Raw genomic sequence first — 19,447 nt, 5'->3', positions numbered from 1 at the left:
TTAATAACCATTTTTACTTTCTGTACAACTGGTGTTAAAGACTCTTTTTGTCTTTCTAATTTTGAGTCTTCTATTTTTTTTTTTTTTCCCTTTTGGCCTGTAGAGGTAAAGATTTGTCAATTTTTTAAAATCTTTTTGAAAACCCAATTTTTACTTTCATTGGATTCCCCTATTTTTGTTTTTTACTATTCTCTTTATATTAGTTTCTATTCTAATCCAATCTTTCTTCTTCTTTTTTTTATTTTTCGTGCTTTCTTTTATTTAGATCTTACTTTTTCAGTGTCTCAAGGGGTGAAAGATAAGTAATTTGCTTGAGATTTTACTTCTTTTTTTTTTTTTTTAATATATTGATGTTCACAGCTGTACATTTTCTTCTTACCATTGCTTTAAATACATCCCATAAATTTTGGTATGTTGTACCTTTGTGTTCACTTATCTCAAAGTATTCTTTTAAATTTCTAGTGTAATTTCTTTGACCTACTTGTTATTTAGGATAGTGTTTTTTAAACTCCACATATTTGTAAATTCCAACATTTTCTTTGCTCTTTGTTTGTAATTTTATGCAATTTTATGGTGAGGGGATATCCTTTAGATGACATAAATTCCTTTAAATGCATTGTGACTTGCTTTGCGGCCTAGTACCTCTCTGAGAGGCCATTGAGTGTGCATGCGAGAAGATTATATATTCTACTTTTGTGCGATGGAATGTTCAATAGATGACTAATTATTAGGTCTATTTACTTTATAATTTTGTTCAACTTTTCTATTTCTCATAGGTCTATCCATTAAAAGCATGGGGTTTGAAGTCTCCAACTTTTTTATTTGTCTATTTTTCCTTTCAATCCATCCATTTTTCTTCATGTATCTGGGGCCTCTTGTCACATAGTGTCTGTTAGCAATTTCTCTAACAGATTACCATTTTTGGCAGTATCGAATGCCCCCCTTTACCATTAGTGACATTTTTGTTTTGACGTCCGTTTCGTGTGATGCTACTGTAGAAACTCCAGCTCTCTTTTCCTTATACCTGAAAAATGTTGTGACATTTCCCTCTGCCCTGTATTGTCTCAGATACAAAATCTTCCATGGTTTGAATGTGTTTCTCTTTGGCTACACTCAAGACTTCTTTCTTCATCTTTTGACTTCAAAACTTTAATTATAATGTGTCTTGGCATGAAATTTTTGGGGCTTATCCTCTTGGGAATTCACTCAGCTTCTTGAACCCACTGGTCTTTCTCCTCCTTTGGGAGATTTTCAGCCACAGTTTCTAAGAACAATTTTTTCAATCCTGTTCTAATTTCCTTCGACTTTTGTCATACAGATTTTAACTCTTTGACTTATTATCCCAACATCTCTGAAATTCTTCACTTTTTAAATCTGTTTTCTCTCTTCTATTTGCATTGGCAAAATTTCCTTGCCTGCCTTCAAGTTCACTGATAATATTCTTTATCTTTTCCACTGTATTATTGCAACCAGCCAGACTTTTTTTTTTTTTAATGCAGTGATTTTGTTTATAAGTTCTAAATTTCCAAATGTTTCTTTCCTCCATTTTTTATTTGTTTGCTGGTGTTTTCTATGTTCTTATTATTTCAAAAGAACTTTTCATTTCTTAGCGAAGCATTTTCGTGTTGGCTGTTTCGAAACCCTTGTCAAAAAATTTCGACATCTGATTCGTCTTGAGGTGGGTTATTTTCCTCCGTTTGAGCTGTGACTCCTCTGGTTCCATGATTTATGGCTGATTTTCCCCACTGTCTCCAAGTCATTTTAAGATATAAAATTATAAGTTTCAGGATCCTATTGAAATAATTTAAAAAAAAATAAATGGCTCTCTGTAATGGTATAGCAGTGAAGACTTGGCCTTTCCGGGTTCGGCCTACGCTGCGCTCCTTGGAGTGGGGCGTTGACTCACGCTGTTTCATTGTGAGTGGGGGGAGTGGATGTTTAGTCCTTTTTCATCCACGATGACTCCTTTAAAGTAAGTCACCAACCCACACTTAACCCTCACACTCGGCCCTGGAGGGGCGAGGCGGAAGGTCAGCCCTGCACCCCGCCTTGTGGCACAGTGAAGAAGCCAGAGGCCCCCGCCGTCTTTCCGCTGGTATTTGGCCAGCACGGCGTGGGCACGCTGACAGGTTTTCCACCCCGGGGCCCCTCTTCCCGGGCTGCAGCCGGCCGGGGACCAGGGACCTGCCGGGCGCTGTCGTTCCGCGCGCCTGCTGGGGCTCGGGCCGGAGGCTTCCGCAGCCTGAGAAACGGGGGGCCTCGCCGTGGGGCGGTCCCCTCGTTTACGCGCGTCCCCGGGAAGCCGTCCTCTTTCCCGCGTCCAGAGTTATCCTCTGCTTGCTTGTTCTGCTCTACACCCAGGTGTTTTCAGTTGTAAAATTGAGGAGCTGGGAGACACGAAGCTACTCCATCTTCGTTAACACCGGCGCCGTCTGACATTTAATGTGACGGAAGCTGCGACACCCCCACATCGCTCCCCCGGCGCGCTTTGGGCCTGGAGCGGGGAGAAGCAGCAGCTGCAGGGAAGGTTCTGGGGGGCGGGGGGGGGTGCGCAGAGCGCAGAGGGCGTGGCCGCCTCTTCTCCTTCTCGTTAGGACGCAGAGGGGTGCAGGAGAGTGTGTCCCGCGAGGGCGAGGGCGGAAAGTTGCCAGCGAGGGTGAAATTTCATCATAAGACAGGTTTAAAGTCTCGCGCATCACACGGCAATGGACATTGAAAAATAAAATAATAGTGGCCATGAGATTATGTCTGAGCAAAATTGGCCCCAAATTAAGGGGATCTACCAGAACGTCTCCACCGGCAGGGAAAAGATACTTTCCACGGAATATAACTAAAATGAGGGCGAGGCCGGGGCGGGGGCGGGAGAGAGAATCGCGTTGCCGCTGGGCCGAGAGTTATCCACGTTCCGCATAAACTGATAAAATATCTGAATTAGCAAAGAAAGCCTATGCAAGAGAGCCGGGGAGTAAAGCATCTCAGTATAAAATGAATAAAATGGATTAAGAAATTAAAGATAATCATCTCTTTCAGGACACTAAATATTCCACTGATACTTTTTAAAAATTGGAGCAAAAGAAATAGAAATCACGTAAACCCTTGTTGAGTAAAATGAAAGTTAATTCATGATTTGCTATGCTTTTGTTTCTAGTAAAATTTTAATATCCAAATATTTCAAATTGGAGTTCTCAAAACATAATAATAGCCATGAGGTAACGTGGGGACTTCAAACTATGAGTAGCCAAAACAGTTGTTCGGGCTTATTTTTCCCTCTCGAGCCAACTTTAATTTAAACTCATGGATGCAGATGTTTTTATGTGCTCTAAATAGTGACTGTTCACCAAGTATTTTGCCCTGAAAACATGAGATGTAGAATGTCCAGTGAGAATGGCCTTGAATTTGCTGGCGTAGTCCGTAAAATCTACTTTTTGAGCTTCTGGTCTGTAGCTGGAGTTTTCAAGCATAACTCATGAACTTCTAATTTTTTAAGAGGATCCTCCGAAATTATTTATAATTTTAATTGAGATAAGAAGATATCATGTCTAAAAACATGATCAAAACATTCACCAGGAGTATTTAATAAAAACAGACATCATTAATTTTTCTATCAGATCAAATCTATAAAATTCATACAAAGAGTTCTTGAAAGATTTTGTTTTCAGTGGCACTCAGCAACATTGTTGGTTAATAATCAGAAGAGTACTTCTGTATTTATAAGTAGGTAGAATGGAAATTTCAAAAACAATACTATATATAAAATCAATAAATATTATAGATGATTTTCTCAAAACAAGATCTGGTAATCTAAGCTACGTTTTATACTTTATGTGTGTTGTAATAAATAGTCTATCGAATATATACCTAACAGATTATATGTACATATGTCTATATAAAAAATGATACAGTAACTACAATGTCTTCTAAAAATACACGTTAGATTTTATACTTAAAAATTGAAAAAAAAGAAATGTGCACTCAATTTATTTGAGATTATGTGCTTTACTTTCTTTGTATTGCAAAAAAGAAAAAAAAAGAAAGAAAAAAACCCCATTCGGTAAACATTTGTTCTGAATATCCAGCAGGCCCACAGAAAGGTTTGTTGCTTATTCAAGATTGTTCTGAGACTATATTTTAAAGTAGTGGGCTAAAGATACGTTTTACGACAAATGCTTTAAAGTAATTCCCTAAGCCTGTAAAACACATAGAGGCCCTTTTTTTTTTTTTTCTTTTCACGTAAACAGTAAGATATACCCTTGAGCTAATCATGGATTTGGCCTGGGTTTTCTTTGTTTTTTTTTTTTCTTTTTTCTCTTTTTAAACTTTATGGTCAACTGTGTAAATATATTATAAATCGCCAGCGTTTAAAGTGAAGTCTTTTGGTAAAACGGCGTTTGTTTTTGTGCATGCACGTTGTTGAAGAAAAGGCGAAGGTGGACGGAAGTTAAAACAGATTTTCTGCAGGACTATTGCAGCCGGAGGACACTGGGCGGCGCCGTACCCCGAAGCGCCCCGCAGACAGCCCTGCTACGCGGACCTCGCGCAGCAGGTGCGGGCCGTGAGCGGGGACCCGGGTAGCCACGCACCTGACTGCGCCGCAGGGCCCCGTGGTCCAGGCTGGTCAGCGCCCCGCCCCGGGGACCAGTCACGTGGGTTTCTGGACAGATTATGAAACGGATTATGCACGAACACGCCGATGCGTGTCCGGAATCCCCCGAGGCCGGGTCATCTTACCGCAGAAGACACTGGGGGGGCTCGATGTACAAAACCAATAAGTGGCGTTTCTCTGGAGCCTGTTTTCCAAGAACAATTTGGGTGGATCGGTCGTGTCGTATTTGCCATCAGATGGATCTCGCGATCAGCTCTTGGGGCGATCTCAGGTGAGCGCCCAGGGCCGCTGAGGGCATAGGCAGGCACTGGACCGAGGCGACCTTTCCTGGCGACATTCTCGGGCTTAACCCGAGGTTTGGAACACTGGACGTTTTGAACACGGTTTCGTATGTCTATTAATTACATAAATATATTTTGCCAATTACCTATTCGTGCTATTTGCTCGAACGCGGTTAGGATATTTTTCCTCCCGTTAGTGACTCCACAGATGTTACTGTCATGCTCCCTTACACCCATTCTCCGTATCTTGATAATGGGCCTTTTAATGTAATTGTTTTGGTGCATCGTATTACAGAAGTTTATAAGTCTCATGGATGCAAATATCACTGTTTTTCCTGCAAGTTTTCTTTTCTTAATGTTTAACGCAGTAAGATCTGTTTCTTCCCAAAACGACACAGATATCTGCGATATAAATATTCTCTTCCAGCACTCGTAGGCTTTTATGTATTAAATAGAAATTAATTATATTATTTATTTGGCTTGTCTTTATTGCTATTTATCGTTGACTAAATCAGATAAAACCAAAGAAAACGATCTATTTTTGCTACTGCGTTTTGGTTAGATTTTCATTGCATTTCTTATTAAATACATATTTTATGTGTTTCTGTGGTATTTTATTTGACATGTAATGAATGGTACGTGAACTGTATACATTAATTATGTTTATATTATTGATAATATTAAAGTAATAATTCTACACTTGTTTGGATGCTGACTTCTCAAATTCAACTTGGCTTAATAAACTTCCAAAAATTTTAGTGGAAAGACAATCCAGAATAAAATTTGATCAGTTTGGCTTGTCTTTTTCAGGTGTCCAGCCTCAGAAAAAGGCTATTTAGAGGAGAAACCGTGTTTTTTAGCTGGATTCCAGAGTCACCCTATCATTGATGTTTACGTTTTCCTGGCACTTCCAGTGGAATGACTGACTCCACTGACCCCCCAGATTTTCAGATGAGGGTCGAATTTACAAAGTATTTACAGATATAAAATCCCCAGATTAACTAATTACTTGCTACTTGCAGGTTGATTCATTTGTGGAATCTCTATTGTACTGCAGGCTGAAAAAATCTAAAGATGAATGAACGTGTACGGGATGCAAAGAACCCCACACTTCAGTTACAGATTTTAAAATGTACGTCAGCTTTACCGGTGCTTAAACACCTCAGCCCCTTCTCAATGACTGAAAGAGAGCTGCGAGGTCTTCACAAGATTAATCTCACTTTTTTGCAGAAAACGACTTTCATAGCTCCATGTTTTGGTTAACTCTGGGCACATTATTTGCCTGAGTGTGGCTGGAAGGGAGTCGTTTTGTTTGTTTATTTTGACTTTCCCGCATCACTGTGTGCTCCAATTTGTTCCCGGATTACTCTCTAAGCGATATCTCTCCATTGCTCAATGAAAAAATGAGAACTTATGTTTTATAACAGAATAAATAAAGCGTAATTACAAGGCAAAGAAGCCTCGGTAGAGATATGGTGTCTAATCTGGCAATGAACAGGTATTCATGCGACAAATTTCGCGGACTTGAGTGGAGTCTGATTCCTCAATGGTGACAGAGAATCCTTTTCCCTTGAGGAAGATATGACTGTGAAACATTAATCACTTACATTAAACTAAAAAGCGCTATTAGTGAGAGTCATAGAATTCAAATGATAGAGGGAATATTGTCTTCAGAAGTCGGGTTCGAGGCTTCTCAAGAGGGCACAATGTGAGCTGAGACCGATCAATTCATTTAAAGGAAAATAGAGATTGTATAAAGATGCAAAGATGCCCTGTGATTTCAGAGCATGTATAGGAAAAACCTTTCGGGGATTTCTTCCAAGCAGAGAGAGACTCATGATATTCAAATGACAAGGCCTAAGTGTTCCCAGGAAATTACTGTCTTCTCTTATTTAGTACTTTGATAAAATAAAACAAAAGAGATGGATTGCGTTTTGGCAGAGGGGTATGTATCATTTTCATTAGCAGAGAGGCTTCACTAGAAATGGCAGGTACAGTGGTACCCACATATATTACATTATATCTTCACTCGGATTTTGAAAAGACACAGTTCTGTGTGATCAAAAATCGGTCTACATAACTTGAGCGATAACAGTGACTATCATGAATAAAACAGCGAAAACATTTAAAATTAAAATATTCACTGTGCATCGGGGAAAGAGTGTTGATAAAGCGTTTGCAGAATTTCTAACTCTCTGGAAGAAGCAAGTCCCAACTGCCAAATTCTTGGTCGTCTGACCTCAGAACAATTAGGACTGTTCTAAAGTGTGTTTTCTCCAAACCACCAGAAATTAACTCAGATCTGATGCTATTTACCTGAGATTGTTCAAATCCCACAAGGTAAGGGCTCGGTCCTCCAAGACTGCCCTCCTCCCCAAAGGTCAGAGGCCAATCACGAGCCCAGCTTGTCACTTGTGCTTCTGACTGTCTATCGACAGGCAGTTCCCATGACCACCTCGACCGGTTTGATTAATTTGCTAGAGCGGCTCACGGAACTCGGGAAGACATCTCCTACCGAGACGGCCATTTATCGTAAAGAATGTGACTTGGGAGCAGCATGTGGAGGAGACACAGGGGGCAGCCAGAGACGCCGGTCCTCCACGCGGGCTCTGGGCGCCCCCACCGCGCCCCTAAATCCTGACCTCGGTTTCCTGCGTTTTCCTGTACACAGGCAAGAGTGGCGGAGTCACCGGTCGTTGGAGATTAAACTCAGGCTCGGCCTCTCTCCCAGCCCCAAGGCCAGGCTCGGTTGAAAATTCCAACCCTCTAATCACGTGGTTTGATTAAGCCCCATCCTTAGAAGCTTTCCAAAAGTCACCTCATTGACATCGCTCAGTTGTGATCAGAACGAACTTATTATTTGAACGACAGGACGGGAGACCCAATGACAGTCTAACAAAAGACGCGCCTGCCGCCCAGCCACGCAGGAGACCCAGGGGTTTTCAGCGCCCGCACGGCGTCTGGAGCGGCCTGCGTTCAGCTCTGCAGGGGCCACCCTCACCTGCCCTCTGCGGCTCTGGCCGCTCGAGATCAACCAGGTCTGAACATATTAAATGGAACATTCCAGAAATCAGCAATTCGTACGTTTTATTATTTTTTTTTCTATTAGGAATATATTTGTTTTATTTACCTATTTTTTAAAAATTAAAGAATAGTTGGCATACAATATTACATGAGTTTCAGGTTCACAGCGCAGGGATTCGACTTTTATACACCTTACAGTGTGATCACCACACTACATACGGTGACCGTCTACCGCCATGAAAAGTTATCGTGATGCGATTGATTACATTCCTCTTCCCTTTTCCGCCCTGCCCTGCTGGCAGCCATCAGTTCGTTCTCTGTGTCTATGAGTCTGTTTTTGCTTTATTTTAGTTTGTTTTTAGACTCCACATATAAGTGAAATCATACAGCATGTATTTTTCTCTGTCTGACTTATTTTACTGAGCATAATGCCTTCTAGTTTCATCCATGTTGCAAATGGCAAGACTTAATTTTTTTTTTTTTTTTTACTGCGGAGCAACATTTTATTTTATTTTATATGCATACTTGTTTCTCCACTCATTGGTTGTCCGTGGACACCGAGATTGCGTCCGCATCCTGGCTACATGCGAAGGAGAAACCAGTACACGGAGGGTCTGGCGCTACCTGTGGTTTGGGGCATCCACTGGGGTCTCGGGACATCTGAGGACCATGGTACGACAGACACAGAATGTGAGCATCTACAACGAGGAAATCGACAGCGGGCGAAGATGTTATGTGACTTTCTCTCCCTCTCTTTTTCTCCCTCTTTTCTCTCCCATTACAGGCGCGTGGGCGGAGCTCGGCCTCAGGGCGTGTAGGGCATATCCTGTCTTTCACTAGCGGTGTTGGCCCAGACACAGTCACGCCAGAAGCTGCCGCAGAGCATACTCCCCAAATACTCAGAACGGAGAGTACCGGGAGAAGAGGGACGAGTGACCGCAGAGGACACTAAACCTGCAGGAGCACCGACGGAGCGGGGAGCAGAGCCGTGGAGCCTCTGGGTTGAGTCTAGCGCCTAAGGAACTAGAAGAAGCAACGTAGCTGATCCCCGAACACCACCCTCTGACCTGCCTGGGTCCACTTACGTGAGGATTTTTTTTCCCCCCAATAAGTGCAGATGGACCTCCACATTCCAGTGTTTCACACCCAGGGATTCAAATGACAATGAACTGAAAAAAAAATTTTTTTTCAATCCATAACTGGGAGTCCACAGACGTGGAGGGCCGACTGCGCACATTGTTCTACACCATTTTACGTGCGGTACCTGAGCATCCACGGATCTCGGCGTCTGGGAGGGGGTCCTGGAACCGGCCGTCCTGTGGATGCAGAGGGCGGATCGCAGTTCAGGATCGGGGAGTCAGGAGTTATGTTGAGGTTTTTGACTGCACGAGGTCCGCATCCCTAATCCCCAGCTTGTTTAAGCATCAACTGTACAAAGAACCCTTTTAATTACAAGACAAGGCTGGATGCAGAATGCTACTTGTTCTGTTATTTTTAACCTTCTGTATTTATAGCTAGATTAAGCCCCTACCCCTCCATTCAGGAGTTAGAGTTCTAACCTTCAGTGCTTCAGAACGTGACAGTCTTGGTGACTGAGCCCTTACGGAGGCAGCTAAGTTAAAATGAACCTGTTAGGGTGGGTTCTAACCTGGAGCGTCTGGTGTCCTTATAAAAAGAGATCAGGACGCAGACACACACAATGGAAAGACTACGTGGGAGCAGAGGAAGAAATCAGCCGTCTATCCACCAAGGAGAGAAGCCTCAAAAGAAGAAACAGCTTGACCTTGGACTTTTAGTCTCCAGAACTGTGAGAAATACAAGCCTGTACTTTAATCCATCTAGTCTAGAGTGCTTTATTGGGACAGTTTTAGCAAACTAATATAGTAGTCCTGCTGAAAATTTCAGTGTTGGGGTTGGAATTTGAACATATGATATTTACCAGCCGCAGCCATGTCTGGTGTTTACGATTAGCCTGTGGCTAAGATCAAAATGCAAAATGTCTTTAAAATATTAATTCCCTGTGTAAGTCAGTGGATAAGAAAATAGATCAGCTAGATATATTCTCTCGAAAGTGCACGGTATGTTTTTAACATTCATCCATAAAGGCCCAGCATATTTATGTATATTATTCATGACAGACTTATCTTAGTAATTTCATTTTACATTAGTTTTCGCTCACAGACTATGCAGAGTTAGGGAAATAATATTCTGACGGTTTTTTGAGCATTTAAGATTTTTTCTTTTGCCTTGAGAATCGAAACAGAAAAAGAGAGAAGAAATTCGGATGACGTTTCTGTCACAGGAGTCTCAGCCTCGGCTGGAGGAGACCGAGCGTGGATTCACGCCACTTTTAATGAGCTAAAATGGCTACGACATAAGGTTGATCTCGGCTCCCTAAAGCGCATCATCTAGATACTGTGTTTTGGTGTCGATTTGGGAAACTAAAGTAAACGCAAGCAGACACAACGGAAATGGCTGTTAAAATAAGAGAAAATAGGACGAAAAAGGCTGACGATGCCTGCTGGTCAGAGGGTGGCCCCCCACCTCCGCCTAGTTACCCATCGACGCCCCCCAACCCAGTTCCATGCTGTCAGTTCCCGTAGAGGCGCCACAGAAGCCGGGCGCTCTGCTCCCCCGGCCCCAGTCACCCGGGGAAAATTCACAGGGGTGCAGAGGCGCGTCTCCCGTGGAAGGGGCGCTGGCGTTATCGAAATGCGTTTCTGAGTTCTTTATTTCTCAAAAAATGCGTGTGGCGTATGCTGGCTTTTCTTTAAGGCTCCGCGCACCGGGCTCCCAACCAGCGCGAGCAGGCGCGTGCATCCGTGGCCTTCGACCTCGGCGGGTGGGCGCAGTCGCGGCTCTGCACTGCTGGCGTGCTCTCTTTGAGCCCTTGTCTCAGCAAATGCCACCCCTGGAAATACTCTCCCGCGAATCGTAGGCGGGCCATCGAGGCCGGCCTCATTTTATGGCAGTTCACTATGTCGTGCTTTGCAAATCCCACTTTTTCCCCCCATTTTTACAAATTGAAGGTTCGTGGCAACCCTGAGTTGAACGAGCCTGTCGGGGCCAGGTTCCCAGCAGCCTTGGCTCACTCTGCATCTCTGGTTTTCTCCTGGAAGATGCTGCGAAGATCATCGCACCGGCAACGGACCATGGGGAACAGGACTTAGCCCTCGCGGACGGAGCAGCGGCAGGGTTCGAGAGGGTCGCTCCAGTTCGGAAGGCGGCTCTGTGGGTAACACGCCATCGAACACCACTGCGTGCCGCAAGATAAATCGTTCATGAAAGGAAGAGACCAGCAGTATGGCAAGCCTTATTGCTGTCTTGTTTTTTAGAAATCACCCTGGTCCCCCGAACCTTCGGCAACTGCCCCTGGATCGGTCAGCAGCCGGGGGCGTCGTGGCCAGACCCCCCGCCAGCAGAGGTCACGACTCACTAAAGGTGGTTAACATGATTTTGTAATAAAGTTGTTTATAATTAAGGTGCGTCCTTTTTTTTCTTTTTTTGACATAACGCTTTGATGAGAGTCTGAAAACCTGAAAACAACCGGTTCACAGACGTTTGACCCCTGAGGCCCAGCTGCTTTCAGATGCTTTGACGGACGGCAACCCAGGGGCCCGCGGCCGCGTGGCGCTCCGAGCCTCTGCCGTGGCCTTGCCCTTGGCCCACGACGGCATGTTTGCAGGCCAACGACGTGGCCCGTGCCGGATACACAGCGGTTTCTGCGATGTCCACACGCCTGCTGCCTAGAGGGCTGCGTTCCAGGCGGTGTGTATGGAATAGTCCAGAGCAGCGCGCGGGGCGGCTGACATTGTTATCCTTCTAATAGCCGCACAGAGCACGTGTGTGAAATCGTCACGCGGACGGACAGTGACGTGATATCCAAGCCAACGGCCGGGCCGGCGCGAGCCGGTGCGCGGTGCCTCATCTAGGGCGCTGGTCGCGGCCGGCGTTCTGGCCCTGACTCCGCCTTGCTGCGTGTCCGATGCGCCTCAGCCTGTTTCTTCTGCACTGACCCGACGTGTTAATATCACAACCCTGATATTATGGGGGAAAAAGCTGAGGCTTCAGGTGTTCGCGTCCCCGGCCCGAACGTGTTCATTCAAGCGGTCAAGTCAGAACACCTTCCGAGTCTGTCTCCCCCCAACGACACTTTCTTACTTTGAAAAAGTGAAGGAGAGATTTCTGCGCTGGATGCGAATGCCGTGGCAGGAGAAACTTCGGGGGACTCAGAAGTGGGGACCAGCCTGTCTCTTATTTGCCTGAAAGATGCAAATTCAGTGAGTCAGGCGCTAATAGGGTTTCACATATTTTTAAATGCATGAAGCGTGTGTCAGCTCGGCCATTATTAATGCGAACGATCAAAGCGCCGGCCGCCGTTTTAAATCCTGCAAGCGCCCGTGACAGGCTCCGCCCCCCGTCTGTGCCGCCGCAGAAATTACCATGCGCAGGGCCCGTAGGTGTTTCACAGCCTATTAAACCATAATTGTGAAACTGTAATTACAGCAGATGCACCATGATGTCAGAATTTTAGAAAACAACTTCCCCGAAAATCATAAAAGAAAAGCGGACTTTCTGCACTTTCCCAGGGATGACATCATTCTTTTAGAATGAAATGCTGCCAGAAGTACAAAATTCACTTTTCCAACAAATGTGAGAAATGATCACACTGCCCATCACTTAAAATAAATACGTTCCTATTATACTCACAGCTGAGCAAATGGGTACGGCTGGGAGGAAGCACGGGATGATAGAAACACCTCATTTGGGTATTCTTACCTACGTATTCGTTTATACGTTCTAATGATTGCTTCTGATGAAGAGGGTAATTATTACAAATATTCATCTTCTATGGTCATTCCTTGCTGGGTGGTGGCAACCTGACTCCGGTCCTTGAGATGCGGGGTTCCGAAGCTGGGGGGTCATCCGTGGAAGTGAGCCAGGCCGCCCTCACCAACGCGCTGATGTAGGAGACGGGTCAGATGGCTTTCATCCCCCACACAGCTGTGAATGCGCAGACACGGAGCTCAGTCCCTCAAGGGCCAGGTCTGCAGACATCCTTCGCTGATGGCTGCTTTGTCTTACTGCCCCACGTACTCCACTGGCCGTCAACGTCACAATGAATCCTGTTTGGTACCTGCGTGGGGAGGGGAGGCGGTGACGGCCGCCATGATTGCTGTTGATCGAGGTTCCATTAACGGAAAACTCACTTGTCGTTGAGCTTGGCCCATCTTCGCAGACAATCAGAAAAACAATGGTATCCTGACCTGAAACCTGGCTTATTCCGCCCTTCTCGAGATGGCTTTTTAGCAATATTAATGATACCCTCTGATACCTGGCAGGATTTAACATTTAAGGTTTACAAGTTCAAAATATGTCACCCCAAAATATGCGACTTTGGCATATTAGTTATTTTGAATCAAGGTACTTAGGGACAGCCATCGCAAGAAGGACGCTGCGAACCTCCTCGGTCCCCCCGAAAGCAGAGGTGAATCTCTGCGTGGACGGTACCCCGCACCAGCCAGGAAGGTAGCGGCCTTTGTCACCGGAGCCAGGGAAGTTGGGGCTGAGAAGGCTCTGTAAACAAACCTTCTTCCTTCTTCTCCGTTTTACTACTCTGAGTCCGAGCCCCTCGGTCTTGTCGATTTTTCACTTTGTTTGTTTGTTTCACTGTCTAAAAGGTCACTCTTTCGAGTCTCACGTCCTTGTGGAGCTCTTGTACTCAACCAAGGTTAGTTATCATTTGAGACGCAGTGATCTGGTACAAGGAAAAACCAGATCTGAAACGAGGAGATGTGCGTTTTTAGATTTGTAACGTCAAGCACTGTTTCTTTGCATAAATCATCCATTATTCTAGAGTTTCGGTGTTCAAAACTTAAATTAGGAGTAATAACAGTAAGCAAACGAAAATTTTTAATAAAAAAATAATTTGGATTAAGGAGGTGCATATGAATAAATATTTTTCAGAACTTGTAAAGGAAACCGGATGACAAAGATTTATAGGAAGTTGAAAGCAATACATCAAAATACTAAAGCCTGTACGCTTGGGCCTGAAATTAGTTACGGCTTTGACACATATGACTAAATTATACCATGTTCTGGAATGAAAGTGATACCTTTGGGGTGTGTTACTGGATTTGAATTAAATTTATGGTGGCGCAGTTTCCTTCTCAGGAACCTCTTCTCTGCAATATGTGGAGACTAAAAATATCTCTATTTCTGGCAACTTTCTTTCAAACGAATGGATTCTTCCTTTCTCATTCCACCACATTTCGGCCACCGTCTTCCTTTCAAGGTGTCTACAGAAGCTCAGTTAAACGATATTACCTTCTCATTTGTGTCCCCACTTCTTCTTACTTGTCCCTGAATCCCCTGTTAAGTTATTCTTTCTAAAGCACATCGTGAGCAGGACACCAATTCACAAAGCCTGTTAGGGTGGTTCTCTTTGCAAATGAGAGGCAATAAATATTTCTGAGAAGCAAAGGAAAACAAGCCACCAGCTGGCCATTGACCTTGGGCAAAGCACTGCCCTTAACTTAATAGTACCTTTCTCCAATGGGACATAAAATTGAGTCACTTACGTTAAGGGGCTTTAAAATGGAGCCAGGAGGCCATTAAAGAGATGGGTCTTATGCACATCCACCCTGGACAGAACGTGAACTTTTGAACTGGGAAGGAACCAGGAATGTTCCAGACTTCTACAAGAAGACCTGCAGCTCTCGCAGAGACAGATTTTGACGTTAGCGGTAGCTTTAATAATTAATTTTGTCTGGCAAAGTGAGCCCGCGGCCACCAGCACCAATCAAAACTCTTCGTGAATGACTTTCAGAATGTCCCACCCCACCCCCTCATTTTAACGTAAAAACCATTTAATTTTGCTCCCTCATGGGACGCCGAGTTGCTAGAATCTGCATGCCAAGATGTACAGTTCCTTCAAGTCTCAAGGAAATGCATGTTTTCTTTCTTTGTTTAACTTTTACCTCCCGACAGTGTAGGTTAATGCCTTCTTGTGGGTCTTTGTGAGGATTAATGACATTCCATTCCTAACGTGATGTAGACTGCAGTGAATTATCGAAGCTAGAGACCAGAGAATGTGCTAAATGATTGAATTCATAAAGTAATAGAACATGAGAGGTCAAGAATGAGTGTGTATGCACACACACATACACGCACACACACACACAGGAAACCGCAAGCTTAGAGTTGCCGCTGAGTAGCGCAGGTTTTTGGAGGAGAAGATGGGACAGTTATGGTTTGGACAGTCCGTTCGGACGTTCAAAGAAGAGTTCAGAGGTCCTGGCTTAGTACATATGCTCTAGAAGGAGTGTCGTTTAAATTCTCGAATTTGGATGACCTCACCGAGAGAACGAGTGTGGATGGAGAATATGAACTGAGAATAACAACTGAGATCACGTGACGCTGAAAGGGGTGAAGAGGGAAACCACCTCGTGACACGAAGAAGCTCGGAGGGCCGGCGGGAGGGTGCGGACTCCTGGAATAAGTTACCGAGGGAGAGAGCCGTCGCCTCTGCTAACGCTCCCGGCGGGTCCAGTCAGAAGACATGTCGACGGCGTGATAGGAATGAACAGACCACGTAAAATGGGTTCACGAAAGAATAAGAGAAGAATTAGAGAATGAAAGCAGGTGAATTTCGACGTCGAGGTGCCACAGAGATTGGCTTTTTCCTGCAGAAGTGATTTCGAGGGATGATTTGTTGTTGTTGTTTCAGGTGAGAGACGTGGTCATCTGAATGCCGGCCCTCCACGTACGTCCAGGTCCTAATTCCTGGTCGGTACGTCAGCTGGCGTGTTTCTCACCCGCACGCTTTGGGTGGACAGATTAGCCCGGGTGCTCTGGATGCGCTCAGCGGAATCGCGAAGCTCCTCGTAAGAGGGAGGTTGGAGGATCAAAGACATTGGGAGGAGATGTGACCACAGAGCAGAGAGAGGGGAAATAATACCGGGGAGGGGCCTCGGGTCAGCTAACGCCGCCAGGCCCCGGCACTCACCGGTCCCGGCGATGTGTCACATCGGGCCTCCGGGACTGTCAGGCTGCCGCGTTACGTGATGTTAAGCCACGTAGTTTGTGTTAATTTGTCGTAGCAGCAACAGGAGACGAATACCGGAGACAGAACAGCGACCGGTGAGGATGAGACTAATCGGCAGAGACGGGGAGGCGGGCCGCGCAGGCGGGACGGTGGACAGCTGAGCACGGGACAGGCTCGGCGCTCCGGGAGCAGCGCGGGCTCCTTCTGCCGACGGGAGCGGCCGCCTCCGTAACGGGAACGAGGCAGAGGAGACGGCGTCATGGTGGCGAACAGGTAAGCGCCATGGGAAAGTATTCGCGGACCTTCCTTCCCAGTTGCTTGCTTCTAGATGAGAGAGAAGCCCGCGAGAGCTATGTGGGTCTGTGTGCAGGGCTGGCCGAGGTCACTTTGCATTTAAGCCGGGCAGAGGTTTGCCCAGCTGACTTTGATGAGGCCTGAAGAGGAGCAGGCAGCCTGAGCTGGCACGTGTCAGCAGTGAGGAGAGTGCATTAGCGTGTTGAGGAAAGACAAAATTGTGGGAAATCTGTGGATCATTGAGTCTTCCAAGGAAGGTCGTTTAGGACGCACTGAGGGTCTCCAGTGGGGCCAAGGAGCCTGGACGCCATCTCTCTTAGAAGAGAAGAATTACGAAATATAGATGTTTAGAGTTCATGACTATTTAGATATCTCGTAACACTTCAATCTACTCTGGTTTACATTTTATTATTATTATCTTATTATTATTATTATTAATTTAGACATGCACAAGGTCGCAAAGACAGAGACGGGGGTGCTGGGCAATGCATTTATTTACACACATGTTCATTCATTTGCTCATTTATTTACTCGTCCTGCATTTAGTACACCCCTAATTGGGGATCTGTGATAGACGTGGCCCCCGTCTGCCCGCGTCGGGAGCGGGGCACAGAAGGGAAGGCAGAAGTTTAGCTAGAAAGAACCAACGACGGGATCGGCAAGGAGCCTAATGACAGCTGAGCCTGCTCCACGGTCATGGCCCAGGACGCAAGCCAAGGACGCAGACCAGGTGATTCAGGGAATTCTAAGAAAAGGAGAATCAAAGACTGAATTGGAAGCACTTTGAACCTGAGCTTGGAGATGAGTAGAGAAAACATTTTCTAATACGATTATCACCAAAACAGTAGAACTCCGACAACAGGTTGAATGGTAGTTATGATACTTTGGTTACATCTAAAATATGTGCATTTCAGTAAACAGAAGCAGGAGTGTGTGTACTGATACATCCCAACATTTTCTGTGATATATATGTTGAGGCGATATGATATTTTCCCTATACAATCAGTTTAAAAGAAGCGTATAAAATAATGTTCTTAGAACTATCTGAGGACGTGTTAATGAGATTTTAAAATGTTCACATTTAGGTCATAGAAGATTAAAAATTGATCGCATATCAGTGCTTCAAAAATTCATATAGACTTCATGTATAGAAAATACACTCATTTATCTCCAGCAGCATTTGTAAAACCGCTGCATCAAAACAAGTGACCGAAAATATTTACCCTCCGACGTTTAAATCACGCCGAGGCATAGTATTGACCGTCCCGTCTCTGTGAGGCGAATGGCCGTCAGGCGCCCGCCACGGGGGATGTCCGATGTCCCGGATCTATTTTAACCGACTTGGACCACCAACCGCAGGCGCTAACTCGTCTTGCAAACCAAACTCCTATCGAGGGTGGCGTGTGTCGTCTGTCACCGCATTCCTGCGTTTTAACTGTGGGAAGGAAATCGGAATTCTGCCCCCGTGGAGGCGGGATCCCGAGCTGCAGAGAAGGCCGCGTCTCAGGTTCCCAGGGCGGATCGCGCAGTCCGCTCCGGGGAGGGGGAGCGTCGCACACCTTGCCTTGGCCCATCCAAACCTCAGGGTCGAGTTCTTGTCTTTAGGGCTCTGCAAAAGCAGTCGTGTCCTCAGGCACAAGTCCCTTGAAGGGCCGCCCAGCTTTACATCGCTCGCATTTCCTCTGTTGCCCGAATGACTCCAGCAAAAATATGATTGTTGCAGCCTTCAACCCGTAACTCTTGAGCCCGCGTTTTCACTCTGAGCACGCACACCTGACTCCCCGGGACGGCCCCAGATCCAGTCACACATGTATCACAGGAGGACAAATGAGACGGAGAGCCTGGCAGAGGAGGCGGATGCTGCCGACTCCAGCTGGAGGCAGCGATGCGAGCCCCTCGCAACCGCGCGGGGTGTCGCGCGAGGCAAACAGATGGCTCTCTTAACTCTGCTCTTCATTTGTCATTGTCGCTGCCACGGCGGGCGTAATGCCTCCTCTGCCACATCCTCTCTGAAGAGCAGGGCTGGAGCCGGCTGCGCGGCGGTTTGTGGGAGCCAAACGAGGCAGCCGCAAAGTGCTGCGCGCAAGCTGGCGGGGGCCTCGGTGGAGAGCGTGTGACGTTCCCTCCACGGCCCCCTTTCTGCCACACGGGGACCACGTGTGAAGCAGAGATAAAGGTCGGCGGCAGCCACCCGCTCCGGCAGGCGCGGCAGCAGCAGCGGCAGAGGGAGTGTTCGGGGGGCCGCGGGCGGGGCCCCCTCGGCCCTGCCGCGCACATCGGAGGCTCCCGCTCCGTTGCTCTTCCTGTCGGCAGTGCGGTTGTCGGTCCAGCATCCGCTGCCCACGTCCTCGTGCCTGATTGTAGGTTTCTCTTTTTGTCATCGCACACCTGGGCTCGGAAACAATGGTGATCGCTGGGGATCACAGATAGACGTTATCTAGAGGGAAGAAATTCGCGGCAAAGACTCAAGTAACAGGCCGATTTAACGTACCGAGAAGTTAAAACTCAAACTCAAGCTCCTGTGCCTAAGACGGTGCATAGCAGTTAGAGAGAATGTTAATTTTAATGAATATTCTTTCGAATTATACTCACCTAATTGACTTTGGAAAAGTGTGTTATACGAAGGCCATCTGTTGGCTTGCGAAAAGTTAGTATTCAATTATGTTCCAAACCCGCTCTTGCCTAATTATATGAGGATGTAAAAGACTGCATCGCAAACAGCAATGGTCCAATAATAGTACAATCCACGAATTATCCGATTACCTAGCGACTTCGCGGGAAGAGCCTAAGTATGACCGCATGTCCTCCCCCCCCTATTTCAACACTGGTGGGGTCCTGGTGACTGGATTATAAGTATTTGAGGGTAATGACGTGAGAATAGAACGAAGCTTATGCTCAGTGCTTAATGTATTTGGCTAACCTGACCACACCTGTGTGTGTGTGGGCAGGGGTGCGGGGAGAGAGACAGACAGACAGACAGACAGACAGACAGACAGCAGACGCCGAGGAGCCCGGGCCGTTTCTTTGGCGGGCATCGAGAACCGCTTGCCGCAGGATGTGAGCGCATGAGAGGCAGGCACGAGGGAGGGAACTGGAGCTCAGGCACGATTTGTAAACTCTGACACTTAGAAAATTTCGCTTCAGCGGGAGGGGCACGCCGTAAGAACGATAACCTCGTGCCCACACATTTTATCAGAC

This window comes from Rousettus aegyptiacus, unplaced genomic scaffold, assembly GCF_014176215.1.
Source record: "Rousettus aegyptiacus isolate mRouAeg1 unplaced genomic scaffold, mRouAeg1.p scaffold_m13_p_13, whole genome shotgun sequence".
Lineage (NCBI taxonomy): Eukaryota > Metazoa > Chordata > Mammalia > Chiroptera > Pteropodidae > Rousettus > Rousettus aegyptiacus.
Note: the sequence above shows the minus strand (reverse complement) of the source record.